General features: G+C 31.9%; 1 pseudogene; it reads left to right on the top strand.

Moving 5' to 3' along the window:
- Positions 1–643: 643 nt before the first annotated feature.
- LOC149551971 (aspartyl protease family protein 2-like) overlaps positions 644–17,448 on the top strand; it is a 58,621-nt pseudogene continuing 41,816 nt past the window's right edge.

The following is a 17,448-nucleotide window of genomic DNA, read 5'->3' as shown; positions in this document are numbered from 1 at the left end:
TCATAAAAAATGTAAGAGGCGGTGAGTTAAACAAGTAATTCTTCTTAATTAGCAAAATGCAAACTACTCTGACAAGTTAAAATTTCTCTGGCAGAGAGTCTTACTGTAAATAATGGAAGCTAACAAGAAGTGGTGCTAACCATTAAAGATAGCATCCCACATTATAGTGTAATCTCAGTGAAGAAGGCCCAACAAAGCTACAGTCAAACAATCGTATAAACAAAGGAAATTGTACCTGATTCATATGGTCCATGAAGGCTCGGGAAGTTTGTTTTTCAGCTCCTAACGTGTTAACTAATTCACTCAAAAATACCGCTGTTGCTGGGATGGACAAGCCATCTAAGAGTGCTCCGAGAGTACCAAAAACCATTAATACCACGTCTACCTTGTCTGCATTTCTCACAACCTTCCACACACTACACTTTCTTTCTTTCACTCTATCCTTCACTGCTAATTCCAACTCCACTGTTTCCCCATCTTGGCCTGATTTCACATTTGTATCATCCTCCATTACACCTTGTTCACACAACTAGAGATGACTGTGTGGTAAGAAGACAATCAAACAAATAAGATACAAAATGGAAGAAGGCTGGTGTCTCGACTTTGAATCTCAAGACTTGTCCCATCTTATTATAGACCAATGATGGGCGCAAAGGAACAATCGATCGATATAGAATTGCAAAGATTAAATGAAACGTGGCCATTAACATTCTGTCCCACAGAATTAAACTTACAAATCAGTGGAGCCAAAAAGATAAAACGTACTTCTCGAATAGCAGACGACTTTAGAGCTGTCTCTAATAATTGTTCTTGCTTTCTGCTTAAACTTTATGATTGTTTTGAGTATTAAATTGAGAATAGGTCATGTGTTTTTTTGGTTTTAGTCCATATTATTGAGTTTCTGGGTTGGGGCTGGTGAACGTTAGGGGGTCCAACGCCATCTTTTCTTTTGATTTGATCTCTCTGCATATTCTAAGCAAGTAGCTCGTACAACACGATTCATATTTGGATCCGCAAGTAGGGTATTTCTAGATTGCAGGGAAATATATATATACCTCACCAAAGAGTGGATAATAATTGAGCAGAGTATGCGTAGTGAACGTGGAGATACGCTTTACACGTTATTGGTAGTTGAGTAGGACGTTATTTAAAGCTCTGTTCGCCTTCCTTTTGTGATTGAGATTGTCCACTGATCTACATACTAGCAACATATTAGGTCAAAGTGTTTAACATTTTTAACTTGGGAATTCTAGCACTTCTAATCTAGATATCAACACTTTGTCAGATTTAAAGTTTCTTTGGAAAAAAAATATAAAATATTGGTGAATCTTTAATTATTTAATTTTTAAAAAAATTCTATTTGTGAATCTCACAATTTTTTTAATTTTAAATACTACTTATATTAATGATCATTTTGGAATCATATTATTTGTGTGAAAAATATCGGCAAATATCAATAATAATAGAAAATTCATTAATCAACTTGGAATATTATAAATCAAAATTGAACATTTTTTACCTCATGAAATATTTATAAGGAATATTACATTATATATTAAATCAATAGTGAAAACTAAATATTAGTGATATATCAATAGTTATGATAATTATTGGTGAATTAATTTTAATTTCTCCAATAATATGTAATGTTTAGTTGAATCAAATCAAATCATGTATTAAATGTTGTGGCGAATCTTTGAGTTTAATTTTTTAATACAATAAATTATTGAGCAATTCTAGATATTTTAGAGCTAAATTTTATAAAAATGTGGTGATTTAAGTTGTATTAAATTTTAAATTATTAGTCAAATTACTAGCCTAGAATTTATAAAATTAGTCAATTGACAAATATTAGCCACTTAAAATTTCTTTGATTTAAATTGTTTGGTATCCACAACTCTAAAATTAAAAATAGGTTTTTTTTAAAATTGGTAAACCGTTGTAGCCTTTTAGTTTATTTTAAGGTCTGTTTGGCAACGGGAATACAAGTGGAATAGGCATATGTATATTCTTAAAATTTTGAATTCTCTTTTTGGATGAACCAAATCGAAATTGAATTAGGAATAAAATTGGAATACGTATTCCAATTTTGGCCCAAAAATGAGCATTTTCTATTCCACCTAAATAGGTGGAAATGGAATATGTATTCCTAGTCCAATTTTTTTAATTTTAGAAAATATAAATTTTTGAGTCAGTGAATTCCGCATCAAATTCTAGGTGAACCTAACAAGAACAAGAATACATAACCCCATTTTCTATTTGAGAATAACTATTCCAGAATAAGTATTCCTATTTCCCATTTTTATATTCCCAAACAAGCACTGGTAGGAAAGAGCGGAGAAGAAAACTTCTAGCCTTGTCCGAGATCTGAGTCCTACACATAATAAATGTATTAAAGGGGCATGCCCTAGTTTCAGATATTGTGAAGGAGAAAACCCTACTTTGCTATTTAACTATTCTACACTTCATTTTGTGTTATATCCTTACTATTATTATATTTTCTATTTAAATATGTGTCTTGAGTACATTAGATTTCTTTGAAAACCATTCTTTCCTTTGCTTCTTTGTTTATGTGATTCAAAATATTCTTGATATGGTGTTCTTGCACTTTGTGATTCCGCACTAAAGTCATATGTGAAACCTCTTTCTTCTCCATTATAAGTTGGCCACTCTTTATATGAAGTTCCATTATGATTTTTTGCAACTTAAACATACTTAATGCTCATCTTTACATGTTAGTCCTCAAACCAAAATACAATTCACATGCATCTACTAAATAGAATTATGTCACTTGAATAAATTTAAATATGGATATATTCAAACTCCAAAATGTTTGATTGCTTTAAATACCTACTTCTACTTAAATTTGTATGAGATTTGGACAAGTAAAAGAAGTTTTTCATTTCTAGTTTGTTAATTTATTTTCTAAAGAATTTTAAAATTTCTTTAGAGTCCATTTTGACCTGTGAGTGAATCTCACCATATTCTTTTGAATAAAACTAAATGTTCACGTATCAATTATTGGTCTAAATAAGTTTTCTTTGGTTATGGATAAGATTAAAGAAAAAATTGAAATGTCCCAGATTGAAGGGCATTACCAAAACTCATATTGTGCATCTAATCCAAATATTATAGCCATCATGGATAAGGTCTAGATTTATCATGATGAAAGTCTCAATTAATTCAACTTCATAATCAAATCCTCCATGATTGAATATGAGAATTTATCCTTAAATATTCTCCCACTATGATGACCTATTATTTCTTAACCTCAATTTAGATTAACGAATGATAACTATTAAGATCCAAAATCTAAGTTATAGTCATATTGTATTACCAATCATCTTAAAGAGGAATAAAATACCCCCCTTTATCATATTAATTGTTTAAAATAAGATTGATAACAAAGAGTAATTTACTCATGTTTTGGAAGTTATCCCACATTGTTATTAGTCCTAATCAAATGTCAATAAACCAAACCATTCTGCTAAGAAATGGGCACAAGCTAACATTTGTAGATTTTAGGATATATGTTTAGATGGCAAGCTTATTTATGGGATGACCTTTTGAGTAGGTTCAACCTTCCTGACTCCCATTGGAGGACTTATTGCTATGTTAAACTTGCAATTGAGAGATATTTGGCCTCCTTCTACTCTTGTTCACCATCTTCCTATTCCTATCAGCTGAGATGGCTTGACTATACCCCCTCCACCTTGTTAAGTCCAGAAAAAATTATTCTAGTCTTACTGCCAGCCATTCCATCCTTGATCATCTTAACTCTTGCTGGAACCCTACCTTAAACCCCTTGACTTGGAAAAGATATTTGCAGAAGCTTAGGTCTAACCCAAATGAACCTAAAATCTCTCGTTTTCTTTGCAAATTATGGTTGCACAAGTTGCCTTTCAAGAAATCGGGAGGGGTAGCTAACATCTGTCTAATTTTCCAACAGAATGATTCTATCCTTCACGTTGTTTTCGTCTACCCCTTTGCTAAAGGTGTTTGGGATTTTTTTGGTTTCTCCTTTGATGGGAAATTCAACATTCATAATATCCTTTTTGGGAAGATCTACAACAATAAATTTTTCAATTTATTTTGATCTATTTTATCTTCTCATATTCTTTGGTTGATTTGGGAGCCTAGGAATAATGATGTATTTCGGGGAAAAGGTAGATTTCTTACTGAGTCTCAAAAGAGACTCATAGTACTTGATTTTTTTTCTCCAGGTAACAACAATCTTCAAATTAAAAGAAGTTGATTTCCTAAAAATCTCAAGAGAAGGAAAAGGGACTATGGAACTAAAAGAGTTGGCTCATGGCTACACTTCTTTGAAAAAGGTTGAAGAAGTAAACATCCCCCTAGCGCAACTAGTGAAGAAGCTAAAAGATGAAGGTAATTAGAAACCAAAGAATATGGTTGCATCATTGCCTGGCTCACCTTTCACCCCCTCTCCAGTCAAATATGCCACTACAAATTTTAGTCACAAGTAGGAGGATTGAATTCTACTTTGCTATTGTTTTGATAATTATCTATATTTCTAGCAACTAGTACTTTTTGGTATCAATGTATCTCATGTAATATTTTTTGGTTGTCTTTTCTGGGGGTTGGAGAATGGATCCTACATCCTCATATTTCTCAGGTTGATAGAAGGTTGAAACTAATTTTGATGTACTTTTTTTTTTTTTCCAGCTATGCAATAGTAATAAAACAAAGCCAGAACCAGATGGATGAATGTGACAAAAGAAGTAAAGGATCTCACTAAATCTAGAAAATACATTTTTATTTAAACTCACAATATATACATAAGATCCATATTGTACTGGTCAAGGTAGCTTTACATTGATCTGAACATAATATATTCTTCGAAAAAGCATCAAAACCCCTCAAACATAAAATAAACTAGCAAACTACTTACAAGTCTAAGCATTCAAAAAGGAAGGATACAGATAGCTAGACCGACAAAACCCACCCAAAAGGAGCAGAAAAAGAAAAAGCAAAGACAAATGAAACCCAAAGACAACAAAAGGACAATGAAACCAAAATCTAGAGGAAGCCAAACATAAACAAAAGATTCCAACTAGACAAAGAAAAAGTTCCAACTAGAACCAGGAAGCAAAAAGGAAGAATTAAGATTGCTTTAAGATTCCTCCTCTTCCTTCCAATAAACCATTATGAGATCAACCACTTCCTCCAAATGTGCCATCATTGTGCCCAGGGCTATGACATAAGTCATTTTCTCCCTACTCGATTTATGCAAATTTGGCAGGGAAAAGACCAATTTGTATAGGTCATCAAATCCCACCCTTGGTTCAATATAGGCATTAAATATATGCATATATTGAAGGAACTATTCCTTATTCTGGTCTACCACAATTCTCCTCGACCAAAGCAAAAAGATAATGTTGGACTCCATCTTAGGCTATTCCTTATAAAACTGAATGTTATCTCTAATATATAAAGTTGGACACCTAGGGACATTAGCTTGCCCCAAGCTACTTGGAGGGTTTGCCATATAAACTTCAACAAGTGTGATTTTCATATTCTGATTAATGTTGAGCACCACATGCTCTAGGCCCTCTAACCAGATGGGATCATAAATATTTTCGCATAGGTGGATAATCTCCCATTGGCCAGTATGGGCCCTAACTAGAAACACTATCAAATAGCCTAAAATAGAGCTATTGGTGACCCAAGTATAGTCATAATTAAAACCATTCTCACCTAAGACCTTGCACACAACTACCCTATTCATATCATCAACCAGGTTTAGAATCCTATTCCATCTCTCCGATTTGACAACCCCCCTAAATGCCATAGTACAAACCTCCAAAACATGAAATAAAGAGATTGTAGACTCCATTCTAGGCCACCTAAAACTAAAAGCTAACACCTATCAGAGAAGACAAATGAAAGTGACATAAGAGAGAAAAAAGAGATGAAATATAAAGACCCTAAATGCTGATGACAAGGCCATTGCGGAAGACCTAGAAAGTTCTTAAGGGAGAATTAGACAATATTATAAAATTATTAATAAAATTATTAGACAACACTCCTAATATTGGGTTCATTATTAGTCCTGATTATCAGTAGATAATTTTATAAATTAAACAATACTTACCCTTACTACATTAGAGATTAAAGGGTGTGATTTAATGAGGTGATTAATCTTGAATTAGGGAATATAAGGGTGAGAAAAAAATTAAGATATATTATGCACTCAACTATTGAATTTAACTACCCACCTCATGAAAGGCTCTCCACTATTCGTAGTTTAATATCCTCACCTTCCACTCCCCTATTTGCTAAAAGATCAACTTCGGTATTCCCTTCTCGATATATATGTAGAATTCAAATTTTCTCAAATTTATCTATAAGGTTTAGAAAAATCTCAAGGTTTGAGTTCATGATCCAATTTGGAGTCCTCCTTTTTCTTAAAGCATTTAGAATAATTTGGGAGTCCCCTTCAACTATTAATCTCTTTATACCCAATTGTAAACTAAGGCTAAGCCCTTCTCGAAGTACGTCTAGTTTTGCTATATTGTTTGTTGTGATGCACAATGGTTTAGCTCTCTTGATAATCCAGTTTCCTGTATCTGAGCATTTATTGTAGGCTATTTATGCTTTCCTCAGGTTTCCCCTTGATGCTCCATCAAAGTTTAGCTATGTCCACCCAATTGGTGGCGGTTCCCATCTACATTCTTCCCTTGCTTTCTGATTTTTCTTATGATAAACTAATGGAGGGTTGATTATATTACCCCAAATTCTTTTCATTTGTTCATCCCATTTGGTGAAGGTTCCTTCGTCTTTAACTAATTTTCTTAAATAATTATCGATAAATTATGTTATGCTTGCTTCTACTTTATTAAGAAAGGAATGGATGTTGAGTTCTATTCCTTTCTTTCCAGATTTCCTACCTTAGTATGGATGGAGATATATTTCATAATTTACTATATATTTTATAATTACTACCATTGGGCCATCCAATTAGATGACTCTTAAAATCCCCAGAAAGGGGAGAGGTCCATTTTAACTTTTGTCAAAGCCAATACCAACTTTCCTTAGCGTAGGGGCATTGGTAAAGTAAGTGTTATGTTGTTTCCTCATTTCTTTTACACAAACTACATCTCAAAGGACCTTCAAACCCCATCTTCCTAAACCTCTCCACTATTGAAATTCTTTTTTGAGCTTCAACAATAAGAGGATTCCATCATTTGGTAGACATGTTGGATCCCAACATAGTTTGAGAGGCATGTTTATATTTTCCCACCTTCTTGAATTGATTATTAGGTTGTATCCTTTCTTCACATTGTATAATCCATCCTTTGAAGCCCCCCAAATGAGTTTATCTTCTCGATTTTTATGATTAACCTACCATTGACTAAGTATTTGCTCAAAAATACCTTTTTCTTCAGAAGTTAGATCTATACCTTCTAAAGATTTCCATACCCAAATATCCTCCCCATTCACCCTTTTGAGTTGTTTATAACTAGCTACATGTTTACGCCATGCATTAACTGGAGTGATTTTAATAATTAACAAAATATTGAGATTATCTAAAATAGGGAATCCATCCCAAGAACCATCCTAGAATAGTGCTTCTTCTCCATTCCCTATATCCCAAGTAACATATTTATAGATCATTGAACGATAATTTGTTATGGAATTCCAAGCGTCATATCCTTTAGGTGGATTCCTGATTCTAAATAATGATGTAGAATCTACCTCATTCATATATTTATTATATAGAGTTTTGGCCCACTTATTATTTCTATCTTGATATATTCGCCATACTAGTTTTTCTCCTAGGGCTTCGTTCTGCCAACTAAAATTTTTGATACCTAAACCTCCTAACTCTTTTGGTCTACAAATATTCTCCCATTTTATCAATGCTTCTTTCTTTTTATCTTATGTTCCTTTCCAAAACAAATTTCTCTATTTTTCTTCTAGTTTTTTGTTGATACTTTTAGGTAGAGGGAGACAAGACATTTGATAAGTAGGTATAGCTGAAAGAATAGCTTTAGTTTTTGTATTTCTACTGACCTTAGTTAACCATTTTCGTTTCCAAATTTCAGTCTGCTTGTCTATTCTATCTAAGATATTATTCCAAAATTTTTTTTTCTTGCTCCTTTTTCTAAGTGAATACCTAGATACTTGCATGGGAACGATCCTTTCTTGAACCCCATATTATTGCATACGAGATATTCCATTTCTATTGATGTATTGAGGGAAACAAATCTTGATTTGTCTATGTTTACTCTTTGCCTCGATGCTTCCATATATTATTGTATAATTTGTTTAAAGTTTTGAGCCTCTTCTATTATACTTTCCCCATATAGTATTGTGTCATCAGAAAATTGTTGGTGAGTAATGTTTAGGATGTTCTCTGTTACAACTATTCCTGTGATTTTTTCTTTTGTTTGAGCATTTTTAGTTGTTTTGCGAAATGCTTCAGCCATAATTATGAATATAAAGGGCGATATAAGGCCTCATTGTTGAATTCCTCTAGAGATATTTAAAAAACCTTATGGAGTACCATTGATAAGGAGTGAGATTTTTGGTGTTAATATACATTTAAATATGATATTAATCCATTGATGAGAGAACACAAATGCTTCTAGTTTTTTTGCACAGAAAACTCCAATCCACCATATCATAAACTTTATATATATCCAGTTTCATGAGCTTACATGCATCTTTGTTCCTAGAAGTTGAATGAATAGTTTCTTGTATAATCAAAATTTCATCTAAAATAGATCTTCCACGCACAAAAATGGTTTTTTTCCCTAGATAAGTCTAGGTAGGATTCTTTTAAGTCATGAGGCTAAAGCACTATTATTATTCCGAAGCACCCTTCAAAGTTAGTGGTTCTTCACTAGGATCTACTTCCTCTATAGACACCTTAGCTATAACTTTAAATCGGCTAGTCAATGCAAAATCCCTTCAAATAGGGGCATGCATTTGCACTACCCAACTACAATAATATAATAGTAGGGCCACCCAAAGATAGGTGGGAAGATTAGCTAGAAGTTTGTATATAGTGTTACATAATGCAATTGATCTAAAATCTACAAGTTCTTTAGAGTTTTTCTTTTTGGAATAAGAGTTAAAAATGCATGATTGATCTCTGTCAATAATGATCTTCCATTTCTAGATGCTTCTATTGCCTTGCAAAGGTCTTCCCCTAAGATATCCCAACATTTCTAAAAGAAGAATTCTTGAAAATCATTTGCTCTTGTCGATTTATTTGGGTTAAGATTGAAGAGGGATGTTTTATTTTCCTCAATACTGAAGGGTTTATTGAGGAAATGATTGTCTACTAATGTGACTAGCTTTGGAATTGCTTTTAGCATCTTATCTTGCACTATCTGATTGAAAGAATCAAATTTATTTAGAATGTTAGTTTAATAATCTACACACACCTTCGCTATCTTAGTAGGGTCTTCTTCTACATTCCCTTCTTTAATTTTAATTTTAGTTATTATGTTTATTGTTCTATTTTGAATATTGTTGTTACAGAAAAAATTTGTATTTTGATCCCCTTCTGCTAACCATTTCTCCCAAGATTTTTGTCTCCAGAATATCTCCTCTTTTGCCAAAATATCTTCTTATTTTGCTAATAATTCTTTTTCTTTGTTAAATTTTTCATGATCCATACCTTTTTTTATGACTTCCTTGTTTAGTTTCTTAAGCCCATCCTCATTATTTAATTTTTCTTTAAATATGTTATTGAAATTATTTTTATTCAATTTTAAGATTTTTATTTTAAGCATTTTAAGTTTGGATACAAAGCAATACATATTTTATCCTTGAAATTTACCTTCTTGCCAACATTGCCTAATGTTTTCCATAAACTTATTATCTAAGAACCAATTTTTTTCACATTTAAATGGATTCCTAGATGGTCTAATAGGTTCTACAAGTTCTATTCCAACTGGATAGTGATTCAAACCTACGTATGGAAGAATCGATGACTGAAGTTCCAAATCAATATTACTTAATTCTCCTTTGAAGAAGAATCCATCTAGTTTTTCTACTACATGACAAGAAACTTTTCTTCTATTATTTCAACTGTAAATTCTATTACTAGACGATATATCCAATAGATTACTTTTCCCAACCCATTCTCTAAAATCTGTTGATGCCTGTGTTACCAATTGAGATCCCCCATACTTTTCTTCCAAGTTTAAGATTGCATTAAAGTCTCTTCCAATAATGAAGTCTTCTTTGCAATTAACTTCCATAAAGGAACAAATCTCATCCCAAAGCTTTTTCTTATCCGCTATTTGGGTAGGCCCATAGACATTAATCAAGATAACTTGAAGATTATATCTAAAGCTTTTGATTTTGCATCCCATCTAGTTTTTATTATTCATAATCATATTTAGGTCTATTTTCTATGGATTCCAAAAGAAACTATTCCCCCTAATGCCCCATTTGATTCCATTAGTGCAACTTTCCAATTTCCTAGCTTCTTTTCTAATCTACTTCCTTCATCTTTATTCAGTTTAGTTTCTTGAATTAATATCACTTCTTATTCACATAAATTTATGTTACGCTTTATCAAGTGTTTCTTGCTAGGGGTATTTAGACCCCTAGCATTCCAGGTTGTGATCCTCATTGAGCTATGGGAAGACTCTTCCCCTTTCCTGCATTTAGTATTTCATTGATTTTCTTTGTTTCTTGGCTTGCCCTATAGCCAATAATAGTTCCTTAAGTGATTTCCTTCCATGCTTCATTTTCTGTTTGCTACAATTCGGGGTTTTGAAGCCTTCTTGTTTAATTGAAATGCCTAAATTATCCATAAACTCTTGAGCATTAATGGTGAATGAATTACTTTCTTCTTTCACTTTGTCCTCATCTTCTTCTAATTCCCTAATTATCTATCCTAAGTCCATCACATTGATATCTTGTTCCTTACTTTATTCATTTTGATGTTCTATACCTTTGCCCTCTTTTTGCATACTTGTTTCTTATGCATCATCTATAGCCTTAAATTCTTCCCATCTCCGAGTTTATTCAATTTGATTATCCTTTTCAGTCCTTTGTTCCTTGCAGATATCTTGTGCCTCTAGACTTACTATCTTAATCTAGGTTGTTATTTTCATTGGTATTAAAGAATCCTTAGTCTTATTCCTTTCATCAAAATAATGTTGCTCCTCTCTGTCACTATCTTCAAAGGGATCTTTAGCATTATATGGAGTTTGTCAAAATTTATGAATTATTTTCTTTGACTTTTTCCTAATTGTTACATTACTCCAATGTACAGAGGAGGTTGGGGATATATTGTCTTCTAATTTTGCCCTTCTATATCCACGTCTTCTTCTATATGCTCTTGGTCACTCTCATTTACTATATTCTTATCAAGATTTGTCTGGATCCTAATACTATTTTCATTTACCCTTTTTGAAAGTTCTTTTTCCTTCTTTTCTTGATTTTTTCTATCCTCTATAATGATCTCCCTTTTCTTTTTTAATTTGTTCTGATTTTCTGCTATAGGATTTCCTATTTGGGTTAATAACTGAATACAATTCTGACTATTGTATTGTTTATTTTCTTGTCTTATGTCATCACCTATTCCATCTTCATTCTTGTTATCTATAGTTGTTCTTTTCCCTTCTTTATTTTTTAAATCTTTATTTTCCTCTTTTTTATGATCCTAAGTTGCTAGATTCCCATGTTCCTTGTGCAATTATTCTCCTAATAATATTTGATCGTCAATGTCATTCTACATGAGTAAGATATCATGGGATATCTATTAAGATTCTTCATGATAAATTCAAGGTCCTCTATGAAGTCATTCTCTATTTGAAAAAATACACATTGTTTGATTTTTGAGATTTTGGATTGCATATCCAAACTTTCTTTAATCTCATTTTATCTTTATTCTGGAATCTTTAGTTTCCTCTGTTTTACCTCTTGTTGTCCTTTATCTTCATTTTCTTTAAGTGTAGTTTGTTTCTTTCCCTTACCAGTACTTGCTTCTTCTTTTGTTCCCTTTATCTATTTATCTTTTGTGTATTGCCATCCTTTTCTATTTCTTTTTCTTTTTTGTATTCTACTTTTATCCTTTGAGTTTTGATGTTTGTTAATACCTCTTTAATGTTTGTGAGTTTAGAGTCACGACTAAGATATTGGTTTAATAGGCTCTTTTTAACCTTTCTATACGAACATAAAATTGGTCGCAATTCTTCTACATAAAAATTAATAGTAGAAGCTTGTGTAACATATTGGTTTAATTTATGTTCTTTCTAGATTTTTTATGTAGTTGTTAGTACCCCATGGAGAAGGTTTAAGCAAGTATGGTAGACTTTGAAGGACAGAAACTTGGGAAAATTTATAAATGATTCAATTGTATAAGGAGAGTTAAGTAACTTGTTGTTTCTTATAAATCAATTTAAGAAAATGGAGTTTTTTTATATATTAAAAGGTGACATTATTTCTAATAATATTAATAATATCGAAATAATAATAAACAAAAATAATTTATTAGATGTTTGAGAAAATATTATTTTCTTTCTAAAGATTGGGAATTAAGGAGTATATTTGTTTATAATGTGATAAGTGTATATTTATTTATATGATTGAGTTTGTAGACTATTTATATTTGTGGTTTTATAAGTATACTACATTTTTTAAACTAGTGCTTGTATCAAATGAGGTGTAGTTGATAGTAATATATGTAACTATTTTTCATGAAACCATTAAATCTTTGATTTTATAAGAAAAACAGTTATTTGAAGAAGATTTTTTTTTTTTTTTTTGTTTGGAATGGAATTAAGTCTTTTATTTTGAATGTTGTAAAATAGAACTTAAACTTCTATGTGCTTGTTAATTGAAAAGTTAAAAGAAACGCATTACATGAACAAATTCCACCCAATACATATTTATTAATTCTTATAAAAAAATGATTCTCAATTCCTATCTCTACATCAAATGAAAAAGGTTATTGTTGACACAAAAATGTGCACCCTTGCTTGAGGTATGAGCCTCAAATGACCTTGTGTAACATGAAAACAACCTCCTAGTATGGGACTAGTGCTCTGAAGTCAAATCTCTGAAGAAGGCCGACTTCCTTACAATCATGATGCACCTAAACTACCACTTTTGAGGAAAAGGGAGAAGGATTACGTGAAATTTAAATGCTAAAAGGGAAAGGTGATGCACCAAATTGAATTTTGGTTACTAGCTCTACCTAAGATTGTACTATACATCATTATAACCCTCATAACATACACAAATCTTGACTCTATTTTATTTCCTAAAGACTCATATGTAGATCATAACTTATGAGATGTTATAAGGAACATGAATTCACTTATATAACATTCATAAGAAAAACATATACAACATATTAACTATAGAAAATAAGAAAGAAACATTTAGCATAAGGCAAATAATATGCACATATACAAAATGCTAAGAATAGGTAAAACATAGAGAATTCTATTAATGGAAGGCACATGAGTACAACTGCAGAGCATAATGATATTGCAATAAACAAAGAAGAACCTAGAAAATATGTACAAAGCTTCCTTTTAAAGAGATCAAGCATAACTCAATTATGTCAATGCAGATCAAACTCATGCCAACTGGAGCTAAGATTACAGACTTGTAGATCGAGAAAAAATTAGATTGTGTGTGTACATTTGATTCATGAAGTGATCAAAAACAACTAGAAATGAAGAACTCTACAAAAAGACTAGACAACCCAAGTAAAATAAATTAGAAAAAATCTGATTTCCATGTGTATCTGATCCATAAAATGATGGAAAATAGGTTAATAAATGCTCCTATGGTTAATAAAATCATGTCCATAACCTCTACAAGTGGCAACATAGGAAGGAAAGCCTTAATGTCATGTTAAAAAGTCAAAAAATGCAATTTGGCAATAAATATTTAGCTATTGGGTCGCATCACAATTAGCAGGAAAAAAATGCACAATAATTTTGACTTGCGCTCCATCACAACATTAAATTCCTTCTGCAAAAAAGATTCATGATGTCACGCACAACACAAAAACACACCACTGTGCAAGATCACAACAAAATTCTCCTTCCTCTCACAAGCCTTGCAATCATCTGAAAAGCACAAAAAAAATTTTGCAACCCAAGATCATAGCATGAAAACATCTTGCAATGGACAACATGTGATGTCACGCAATGCAACATTACAATATTGCAAGATCACAACCTGCACAATAGTGTGACATTGAATGAGCAAAAAATGACTCATTTAACAAGCAAATATTTCGACAAGCTCTTTCAATACCCAAAAATGTGCAATAGTTTTGGCCTGCGCAACATCGCAACAAATAGTTCCTTCCCTTCAAATTGTCTAGTGATTTTCCACGTACATGAAAATGCATTGCATTTTTTACCTACAAATGTTGAATGAGAATAAAAGGACTCATACGATAAAAAAATCTCATTTGACCAGCTCCTTCAATGCATGAAATTGCACAATGTTTTTGTGCACCTGAGAATTCTCGAAAATGCACAAATTTTCTTGGTCGAAAGCTGTAGAACTTATCCCATGAAAGATGTATTTGATCGATTATCTATAATGGGATAAATGGTGAAAAAATCTCAACAATTATTTCAATCAGGTTAGAGCTTAAAGGATTAGAATTGTATTCTAAACCCAACCCTAATTCTATATATAGTTTTAATAAAATATAATGTCAAAAATTATTGCTAAATATCTATTATAAATAGAACCATTAATATCATTATAACAATGTTAATTAAATAAGATTCCTCTATGGGTTCAGTTGTTGAATCTTCCCCTTCACTTGTGGCTAGATTCAGTCTTGGAGGCCATAGGGGAGGCTCTTGGGGACTTTTTTTTGGTTGATTCAAAGTCTTCCAATATGTATAGGGTGACATATGCTCACATTCTTGTGGAGATTAATGTCTCCAAGGGGCTCCCTGAGATCATTAAGTTGGTCTCTCCTTTTGGTTCTTGGATTCAACTTCTTGATTATGAGAGAATTCCCTTCAGATGGAGGAAATGTCATAAGACTGGCCATCTTGCTGCGCACTGCTCCTCTAAAAAGGTTAGATCAAAGAAATCACCTTCTTGGTGGTTGGGGGTTTTAGATGATCACTACATGGTTCAGAAAGTATCCTTAGTTGTGGATGGGAAGGATAGCTCTTCTCAAATTGATCTTTCCTTGTTGGAAGATTTTGTTGATGTCTCTGATGATTCAAATGTTGTCCCTAAGGTGGTGACTCAGAATGTTGCTACTACCCCCTCTTCTGCTGATGGTACTGTTGGTTCAAATGTTGTCCCTTTGGTGGATCTGATTCAACATGGTGTTGATGTCCCTTCTTCTGCTACTGTCTAGAACACTATTGCTGGTGTTGTTTTAGATGTTTTATCTCCTGCTATGAGGGTGTTGGGGTTTGGATGTATGGTTGATTGCCAAGATTGGTAGAAGACTACTGGGAAGGTGGAGGATGGATGGATATCAGTAAAAGGTAAAAAAGTTAAGCCCTCAAATCCTTCATTTGATATGCCTTTATGATCTCAAAAGATGGGACCAAAATAAAAATCTTGATGGTCTGTAATGAATAAGGTTTCGGGTCCTTTCAAAACCTATTGCTCACTTGCTCTTTTAGAGGTTGTTCCTTTTTTTCAGGCTCTCCTAGCCTTCTTTGGCCTATTGTTTCTTTGTCGATTATTTTGGTTTAGGACTTAATGTTTGTTTCTTTTGTAAACCGTTGGGTTTCAAGCACCCATTAAAACCTGTTTTACTTAATCAAAAAGATAATGTTAATTAAATTTTAATAATATTACATTATTATAATTAAATCGATATCATATTTAACCTACCTTAATATAATTTATGTTATTTTAAAATGTGAAAATATTATGATTAATCTCTTTCAACTCATAATGTAATATTATATTATCTACTAATATATTTGGGATAATATTAAGCTACTATATAGAACAAGTTGTCCTCCATTAAAATCAACCGAGTTTCTAAACTTTTGATCACTACGCTAGTCCAAACATGTATTGATTTTTTAAATTAGCTTTATGCAAAAAAAAAAATTATAATATTAATTATATTATAGAAAATAGTTAATAATTTTAGTTATATTATATTAAATTACAAATCTGATTCTTTTTGTTGAAATCAAGCACATCAAGGTTGACATTGTAGGACTATTTGGTTCAACAAATGTTTAACATACAGTTGTGCAAACTTTCAGAAATAACACATGGGCAACTAAGTTTATCTGACAATGTTAACAATTCTAGCAACTTATTTGCGGCCATGTGAGACAAACCCAACAAACAGTGTGCGTAGTAAATGCCTATTGACTAAATATAGGTCATTCATGAAATCTATTTGTTTAGAGATGTTTTAAAATGATTTAAAACATTCTCCTCTCATCATCTATTCTTTATATCACTTTCTTATTTTTAATTTTTTTTTTTTTAAATTACATTTTTTATTCTAAGATTAATTTTAAATTATTTTATCAAAGGAATGAGCTTACTACATAATGATAAATTGTAAGCCTCTCATTTAGAAGGTCTTAGGTTTGGGGCTTAATGCAATAATAATTAACCTTAACAAATAATAATAATAAATAATCTAGACTAATTAATTAACTATTTCATTCAAATTAAATAAATAGTTCAATTATTTGGTTATTTATCAATTTATTCCTTCAAATAATTAATTTATTGAATTTTTTATTTGATTAATTTATCAATTTACTCTTCTGATCATAAATAACTAGTATCATTATTCAACTAATCAATTCTTTCTTTCTTTCTTTTCATTCGCATTATTTGAATAATTCTTAATTATTATCAATTAATGGGTGTATGAAGGTTTATCTTTCAAAAATGTGAAGGGAAGAGGTGAAGTGGGAAGCTTGGAAGCTTGGGAAGATGGGTGAATGAAAGTTAGTTTTGATGGAGAAATAAAAGGTTATCTAGGACTGTTGGTGCAGGATGTACGACCAAAGTGATTCTAATGGTCATATCCAATGGGATGAGGGTTCTTGTTTCATCTAGGAACATGTTTCAACCAAACAACCAGGAGCTCCAACCAGACAAGCTTAGGCTTCAAATAGAAAACCATGGGATCACAAAACAAAGACATAATATTTCATCATTTTGTAAATGGGAACCGGTCTGCCAGGTTCTTTTAGGTCCCTTGGTTTTTTCATGCTCTTTTGTTTCTTTACTATTTCACTTTTGTCTCACAATAATTTCATACCTGTCATTCCATCTATAACGAAAAACCAAAAAAAATCTCTACACTTAAGTGTGCAACTCTCCACAAAAGAAAAATCTGCGTAAATTTTTGGTGAACCCTATATAATCCTTATGGAGGGAAGTGTTGGTAGAGATACTCTAGAGGCAGAGGAGCCTCAACTAGCTAAAAATATTACCAATAAAATCTTGTCAATAGGTCAATCAGAGGTA

This window comes from Cupressus sempervirens, chromosome 6 (genome assembly GCF_028749045.1).
Source record: "Cupressus sempervirens isolate cs-2001-9-10 chromosome 6, ASM2874904v1, whole genome shotgun sequence".
In the NCBI taxonomy this organism is placed as follows: domain Eukaryota; kingdom Viridiplantae; phylum Streptophyta; class Pinopsida; order Cupressales; family Cupressaceae; genus Cupressus; species Cupressus sempervirens.
Note: the sequence above shows the minus strand (reverse complement) of the source record. Positions and strands in the feature narration are given on the sequence as shown.